Source organism: Rhinopithecus bieti, unplaced genomic scaffold (assembly GCF_001698545.2).
Source record: "Rhinopithecus bieti isolate Rb0 unplaced genomic scaffold, ASM169854v2 scaffold_65429, whole genome shotgun sequence".
Taxonomy (NCBI): Eukaryota; Metazoa; Chordata; class Mammalia; order Primates; family Cercopithecidae; genus Rhinopithecus; species Rhinopithecus bieti.
Window position 1 is genome coordinate 30,145 of NW_016824752.1, and position 9,045 is coordinate 39,189.

The 9,045-nt window shown below is 39.4% G+C and overlaps 1 pseudogene; it reads left to right on the plus strand.

The window, feature by feature from the left end:
* LOC108522440 (glycine receptor subunit alpha-2-like) overlaps positions 1–9,045 on the plus strand; it is a 32,430-nt pseudogene that overhangs the window by 17,017 nt on the left and 6,368 nt on the right.

The window sequence follows — 9,045 nt, forward strand, 5'->3', positions numbered from 1 at the left end:
AAAAAAAAAAAAAAAAAACATGCGTATATATATATATATATATGTATATGTATATTTTGTGCATTAGGTTATTTAAGCTATTTTTTGTTTGTTTATTTGTTTAGAGGAAGAGGTCCTTATCTTTATTAAAGAAGCTATGACCCTCCAACTGTTAAGAGCTTTGTTTCCAGATTTACTGCATGCCTCCAGAATGGGTATGCCTAAAGGTGAAGTTATTAAGAAAATATTGTTTGCTTTCAGTGTGTTATTAAACTGACCAGTTATCTGGGGCCTCATGCTACCCTCTAATAAACCATAAATAATTATAAAATTGCCCCTCAACAATAGCACCCCATATCACCAAAGCATCTGTTCACCTCATCATCAACCTTTATCTGACCTAAAACTTATTCCTTTATGGCACTGGAGGTGATTTGCTTGTTAATCCCTTTTGATTCTATTTGCAATTCTGGGTGTTGATAATTCAGTATTCTGCCTTCCCAGTAGTACTTGAGTTGTAATAGAGAACCCTTGGGAATTGACATGCTTTTCCCTGATGATAGATTACAGGCACCACTGAGAGTAGGTACAGTGCAGATTTCTAGACAGACATCCAACGGTGTTCCTCCAAACAATCTTGTCTAATGACCAACTCTAACCACATACATAGAAGGCTAGCTTTTCTCACATGGCCTCCCATCCTTGACTGATCCTATAGTCTGATGCAAGAACTTCAAAAGATTCTAACTTTAGTTATAAATTTTTTTATGGCATAGGGAATAAGGACATTCTCTATTTAGATGTCAGAGCCAAAAATAAAATGCACAATGAACTGAGACCTGCCTTAAATGTTACCAGTAGTGTTGCTTTGATTACCTTACTCTCAATTTTGATGAGACATGTAAGTCCACATTTTCTATTAGAAGGCAGCTATGAAAAACTATGATTTCTTTTCCCTGTGCATATTTGGACCATTATTTATCCTTATGTTCTATAATCCAGGCAAAATTACATTCTCATTTTCTAACTCTGTGTCCAAATCCTCATTAGTATTGTGACTTGACTTAATGAAGTAATTAATGTCTGTAACATAAGCGCCCACATCAGAATTAAGCAGTCTTCAGAGAAGTGCTGGGAAATGCCATGGAAACCACAATGATTCCATTCTTCCTAGAGGCGAGCAAGGTTGGGAGGGTGGGAAGCCGGGCATGCACATATGCTAGTGGATTCAGCAGGAGCTGTGGTGCGGAGGGGCTATTTTTGGAGAGGGTCCCTTTACAAAGGTATGGCTGAGGGTGGAAGTATGAAGGTCCAGAAAGTGTGTTGTATATATGACAGACTCTCATAAAGTATGGAAAGCTTTGTTGAGCTCCTGCTCAGGTTAGAAATACACAAACACTATGGGACCTAATATTGATTCAGACACAACAGAGTAAGGCTCTTGTATTAGTCAGGGTTCCCTAGAGGGACAGAACTAAAAGTTACATACGTTTATGAAAGGGAGTTTATTAAGGAGAACTGACTGACTCACACCATCACAAGGGAAAGTCCCATGACAGGCCGTCTGCAAGTTGAGGAGCAAGGAAGTCAGCAGTGGATCAGTCTGAGTCCCAAAGCCTCAAAAGTAGGGAAGCTGACAGTGCAGCCTTTAGCCTGTGGCCAAAGGCCCAAGAGCCCCTGGCAAACCACTGGTGTGAGCCCAAGAGTCCAAAAGCTGAAGACTTGGAGTCTGATGTTCGAAGGCAGGAAACATCCAGCACAGGAGAAAGATGAAGACCAGAAGACTCAGCAAGTTGGTTCTTCCATCTTCTCCTGCCTGCTTTATTCCAGCCGTGCTGGCAGCTGATTAGATGGTGCCCAGCCAGACTGAGGGTGGGTCTGCCTCTCCCAGTCCACTGACTCAAATGTTAATCTCTTTTGGCAACGCCCTCATAGACATACCCAGGAACAATACTTTGCATCCTTCAATCCAATCAAGTTGACACTCAGTATTAACCATTACAGATCTTATGCTTGTTTGGAGGAAAAGAGAGACTTGATCAATGAAATACATGGCAGTTAGCATGACCACTTGTCCTTAACTGTTTACCTGACTGGATTATCAATAGCAACCAGTAGGTTTTTAGGAAGGTTACCTCTTCCATTTAGAGGTAACTTTCCATTTCATTAACATTAATCAGAGTTTGCTCTTCAGGCAATGGTACAAAGAGCAGAATACTGAGAAGATGGCTCAGGGCATTGTGATCTCCACACTTCCTTTCATCATTTACTATATCTCCCAGGATCATAGAACAGCCTCTCCAGCCCCATAAGTTTATCATTCTGGGTCTCAGTTTCCTCTATAAAATGAGACTGAACCAGGGACTTAGACCAAGTATGAGGCTCCTTCTAGCACTATTATAAGTTTTTAACTCAAAATGACCTCCCTCTCCTTCCCAAACCACAAAACACTTTCCCGATGAGTAAGTAAGAGTACATTCTTCATGTCCCTTAGGGCTTGAGTCAGCAGAGGAGATTCGGAATTTCAAGTTGCCTGTCTTAAACTACTTGGATCTTTGAACCCTTTTCTCCCCAATTAAATATACAACTCCTGAGAAGAGGAACCTGATTTTGGAGTAGGTTAGGGAGGATTGGACTACCTGTAATTGAAGAGGCAGCGCTAAAATATTCAACGTGGCTGGGCACAGTGACTCACACCTGCAATCTTAGCACTTGGGAGGCTGAGGAGGGTGTATCACTTTAGCTCAGGAGATGGAGACAAGCCTGAGCAACATGGCAAAGTCCCATCCCTACAAAAAATACAAAAAAAAAGACTAGCTGGGACTGGTGGTGTGTGCCTGTAGTCCCAGCTACTTAGGGGGCTAAGGCAGGAGGATCGCTTGAGCCCAGGAAGTCGAGGCTGTAGTGAGCCAAGATCATGCCACTGCACTACAGCCTTGGTGACAAAGTGAGACTCTGTCTCAAAAAAAGAAAAATTCAACATATAGTTTATACAATGACAAATACTCAGTACCAAGTGCCCTGAGGAATTTTCCAGTCGCAAACTAGATCATTTGTACCCTCTAATTCAATCACCAGGAATATCTGTGAATTATTATTTTAGAATATGTTCATGAATCATGGGTTTATATACGTTTAGACAATTACACAAAGATGGTTGGCTGGGAAAATAATTGACTGACTATTTAGACTAAAGGCATCATGTGGTAGATTTGAGCCAGCAGAGCTGAGGAGTTAGTCCGCTGTTATTACTCATCACCTGAACTTTCTCATGGCAGAAAGCCAAAGGAAAACCAGAGGTCCTGGTGAGGCTGCTCAACTTACATTAATGTGGGCTTCTATCTGGTCCACACTGCTACTTTTGTAAGGTTTCCTGGATGGCATTAATACCAAAATAAACATGCATAATATCACCATGGCTCTTATGAAACATATGAATTACTTTAGTGCATTCTCATAGCACATAATCCAAAGGAAAAGGTACTTTATTTTAAAATGGAAAAAAAATGTGTCCATCTGTGTGTCTCAGCAGTCTCTCCAACAAGTTTCTTCTCGCTTGTGGCATTTAAAATTACAAACTAACATCTGTATCAAAGAGGATACAATATTTATCATTGGACAGTCATTGAAAATTATTAAGTACATATACGAATACAATTATATGAAGTTCCACATGAGACATACTCTCAGAGCAAAACCATCTCATTTCTGATTGATTGGTTATTTCAAATGACAATAAAACAACGGTTTTATTTGATGTTTCATTTTAGTATGGGTATTTTGCTAAACTTGAGCAGTCAGATGAAGGATAGAAAGCAAAATGTACACTAGGGGATTAAAGACAGAATTCTATTGGGGTGGGACAAATGTCAGTTCTGAGGGTCAGGAATACTTGGATTCAAATCCAATTTTACTAAGTGACCATAAAAAGTCATTTAACCTTTCTTTGACCTGCAGTTTTCCTCAGTTCCAGATTCATAATAAATGTTCAATGAATGTCTTAATTATCCCTGAGTTGACTGTAGGATAAAAGGGAATAAGTAAGGGTGACAATGCCCCTTACCTTTCTTAACACATACGTATGGACGTACTTGTACTATTCAGGCTCCACTCACTTTCCACACTTAGTCCAAAGCAGATGGATACTCTCCTTGCCTTGAGTTTCCTCTTTTTGGGAGACATGTAGCTTATAACAGAGGTGACAGTTGCATCTACTTTCAGATAATAGTTTAGCTGATGCTGTTCCTCCCCTTTAGCTGCTTGTTAAAAGCAAACCGAGGAATTATGCTTGGTTTCAAAGTGTTATCCAATCAAGGATGGACCATCCTATCATCTGACCAGAACTCCATTCTCTCTCCAACCTTTGCCACCAGAAACAGTGGTCAGTAAGTATCCACCAGTTACCACAATGGAAGTCTTTTTAATGCAGCAAAATACCAGCCAGGTAACACAATTTTACTCTCAGTTGTCAACAAGTACGAGGTTACTTTGGTTTTCTCAAAACCATATCTGCAGTTCATAAGTGTGCTTACACATGTTCTCTTTCCCCTTTTTTTAAAAAGTAAAATAAAACATTTTAAAAATTGCTACATTGTACAGTAACTTTCTCTTTTTCTTCACCTCCATGCCACTATTAAATATAATACTAGACACATAGTGACAATGAAAAAGGCAGTTCTCATTTATTTTAATGTGCAGGCTACATTTTACCTTCACCAATGTTTGGATATATAAATAAATACTAGATGTGAAATGACTTTGAAATGTAAAATGTAATTAAGATGTCAGGGAGTATTGATTATTTAAATCTTTGGTAATTTGAGCTCCTTCCTCTGATGGTGTTCAATTTATCCCTCTTCTATTCAACACCTTCAAAACATTTTCATCCAGGAAATATCAAAGCATTTGGGGAAAATTTTAGCTGCAGATTTATCAGTTGCTCTCCAAGTTGAATCTAATCCACATTTGGACTTAATTAACATGGGCCAACCATATGTGTGCACACTTTCTGAAAGGACCACACACAGATGGGAGCAGATACTGTATTTTTGTCCTTCCCAGCTACTATTGCTCATTGCATATGGGTATTTTCTATGATGCCTTTATGATATTTGGTAAACATGGACCTTCCTGCTCAGCCACTGGGATTTTAGTCAGGGGAGAGGAGAACAGCTAATGAGCCAAGCAGTGTTGCCATTTATCTCCTCCACATCCCAAGGTCAACAGGAAAAGAAAAGAAAAGAAAAGAAAAAACAGCAAAAGTGCCTATTTGGAATTAATGGAGAGGAAAGCGTCTAACCATACAGCTCAGAACCAACCCGGGGTTTAGGTCCAGCCTTAGACAACATTGAAAAAATGATGTGTCTCTGGTGCCCAGCCACATTTTCTGAGCCCTGTTTTCATCTAGTTTCATGTTTCCCTTTGATTTTCTTAGTATGACAGTCTGCCCTTGGAGATATCAATAGGGAATCTGGGAATCTATCAATTCATTTACACAAAGAAGGAAATGAGTAACAGTACTTGAAACACATTTCTCTTCCTAGCTTTGCATCTTAATAGTCAAAGAAGCCTTTAGCTAAATGTTTATTCATTTATTATATATAGCAGCTAAGAGTTGGAAGGTGTTTGAGCAAGGATGTATTGGGACCTTTGTGGAACTCCCAACAATTTATACACCATTAATTTTTCAAACTTTGATTAGGTGGAAAGCCTTCCCAGGTGCAGCCACATCTGTGGCTGCCCATGGACCAGGTGACAAGCTCAGGGCTGGAGTAGGCAGGACTCTCTCTGTGCGTTACATGATGTAAGTTCAAAGTAGCCATTTCATCACAGAGCTTTCAGAAATGGTAAGTTAAAAAATTTCATTCCTTGCCTGCCTAACCAGACTTGGACCAATGCCGTTTGTTTTCTGTGAATAAAGATCCTCATGTGGGTACCTCAGGTTCGATTCAGGAGCATCAAGACATGCTTCTCTGATAGACCGAAAGGGCCCTCTAAGGATCCAGGTCTGTAAGAATAGATAGCCTGCTCTACCCGATCACTGAGAGTGCTTATCTAGGTCCCAAGGGAGTAATTAAAGGTCCTTTATTTGATTCTGTTCAGGTGTGTCTGATTCACATCATCAGAAGGATTAAGTGGGAGAGTTGCAAACAACTTCGAAAAGTTGAATAATAAATTGAAACTATTAGGATATATATCTGCAATTCTGATATTAAGTTGTGATCTCCTTCAAGAGACACACTGTCTTATTTTAGGTGTCTGGTGCCTGGTGCCCAATAAATATTTGCCAAAATATTGCTGAATGGATGTATAATACTACATTACAGCCCAGATGGAGTCCTGCTTAACACCAGTCCCTCCACCCTAGGACCTAGAGCTAGTCTTCCCATGTACTCTGTTCTTTATGACCAGTACCATGAGATTTTCTAAAATTTTTGTTGTGATTCATTCAATGCATGTTGCAGCCACCTCCCTAACTTCTTTTGAAATTTCTTGGTGGCCTATTTTCCAGACATCAGAGACAGTAACCTGATATGCTGCCATCACCCTGAGTAGAGTTCACTGCCTACTTTTGGCCTTTGCATACTGGCATGTGTTAAAAGGCATGATGGTCTTGGCTTCTTCTCTATCTCACCTAGAAACTGTCTTCCTACCCCTCTTAGCAGCTCTCCCAGTTTCCTAGCCACATCTACCATATTCTTGGTTGCCAGTGGACTGATTTTGGCTTCACTGCCCTGACTTAACCAGTATACCTCTCCAATGTGACTGAAGCCCATGATTATCACCCCTAACTTGTATCATTACCCCTAGTCCAATCACTTAGCAGCCTACTTGAGGCTAACTATCCTACCCTAATGTTGAGAGGCTGAGGGAGGAGAATCGCTTGAACCTGGGAGGTGGAGGTTGCAGTGAGCCGAGATCATGCCATTGCACTCCAGCCTGGGTGACAGAGCGAGACTCCATCTCAAAAGGGAAAAAAAAAAAAAAGAAATAATATTTCCCAAAGGAGTGCTACTGTTACTAATTGTAGACCCCTTTCTTAAAACCTTCACCTTTTTGTCTATCACATGAACAGAAATCAAAGTCATCCCTCGGGATATGCTGAAGTAGTACTCCTTAAAATGTGCTCCAGGACACCAGCATTGGTGTAACCTGGGCTGCTTATCAAGAGGGCCTGATAATCTGCCTTGTGACTAAGCCCATCAGACAATGCTTATGCCTACCAGAGACTGAAACCCACTATACTAAAAGATGTTTGATCAGTCAACCAGCCTAGCAGTGTTTTTGATCCCAGTGATTTCCTAATCTTCCCTCCCTCTCTCCATGTGTGGGTTGTATTAATGATGCACTTTTAACTTGACTTCTAACTTGCCCCCAGGCTAATTTCACTTAAGGTCTGGGTGGGTTAAGATGACACTCTTGTTTGATACTTGATGCATCCTGTCAAATCTCCCTGACACTAGAACGTCACATGGTTCAGAAATTTCAAGGTACAACTGGGAGGAAAGATTCAACGGATCAACGTGGTACAGGAATGCCTTCCTTATGTTCTCAGTGAAAGAGTGGATAGTGTTCTAGGACATTGGATGACAAAGCCCTGTGGAAGCAATAGATGTCTCACCTATCTGCCCAGATTGCCAAGAAGTTCCTGTTTTAAGAAGTGTTCCTTGCACTTAAAGTTTTCCTCATATTCAAGAGGGTAAATTTACCTATAAGAGGAAATCCTTCAAGCTGGTTGCCTTCACTTATAGTTTATAATCACAGAGATGTTGAGCAGGATGGGGATGTTTGTTGGGGGAGGCCCAGAGATTTAGTCAAGATCAAATAGCTCTTTATGGGTAAGCCAGGTCTATCACCCAGGTTTCTGGGCTGCCGGGAGAGGCTGGAGGAGTTTTTAAAACAACAAGCCATGAGAATTCTGGGTGTCTGAGGAAAAATGAAAGGGGTATCCCCGAGCAGGTACAAGGAAACTAAGGTGTCTATGACCAACTCTGCTGACTTCGTAGACAAAGGAGGATAATAAATTGGTAACAGATTATTTTCCTAAGGAGGAAATGTGAAATGTGGTAGTGTGGGAAATAATAAAGGGAATTTGATGTGGATTAAAGCTGTACTCAAATCTAACTTTGGTCACTTACTGGTTTTATGAGTTTGGGAACAAAGCTTAAACTCTGTGAGCTTCCTAGAAAGGAAATTAGAAAAACAAAGAAGAAGAAAAAAAAAAAAAAAACCACTGAGTTCTCAGCTGAGACAAGATTCAGGGATAGGGTCCTGCTTGTTAGGAATTTCTCTCAGTGGGGTCTCCCATGCTGTTAATAGCTTTGACTCCCAAACTGCAGAGCCCCTCTAGGATAGTTAGATCTGCCACAAAGGCAGCAATAATTGTGTGTGAGACCTCTGCTTCCTGAAGAAATGTGAAAAGGTCGTTTTGCAAAACAATCAAATTCAGCAAGCCTATGATTAGGAATATTAAAGTTGGGTTGTTTCCAATAACAAACCAATATATAGTTGAATTCTGTGATGTTCTTAAAAGAACATGTTCTTTTAAGCTGTGTTCATTTTCATTATTATTATTATTTTAATTTTTTAAAAGTAAACTTTTCAAAACTATAATTAAATTTCCAGATTTTTTGGTTTTGATTCACTGAAACCAATTATCCACATACCATCTAGTTATTTTCATATAATGAACATTTTTTTAAAGTTTAATTTTAATTTTTTGAATTGAAAATTGACAAATTATAGTTTTATATGTTTATGGGGTACAAAGTGATGTTATGATTTATGAATAGAATGTGGAGTTACTAAATCAAGCAAATTAGCATATCCATTCCCTCAAATACTTATTATTTTTTATGGTGAGAACACTTGAAATTTACTCTCTCAGCAATTCTGAAATATACAATGCATTATGATTTACTATTTTCACCATGCTATGCAATATATCTCCAAGAAAGAAAAATTTAGTCCTTCTAATTGAGGCTTTGTTTCCTTTTGCAGTGCTATTCATAATAGCCAAGTTATGAATGAACATATTTTTGTATGATGAAAATATTTATTTCTTCT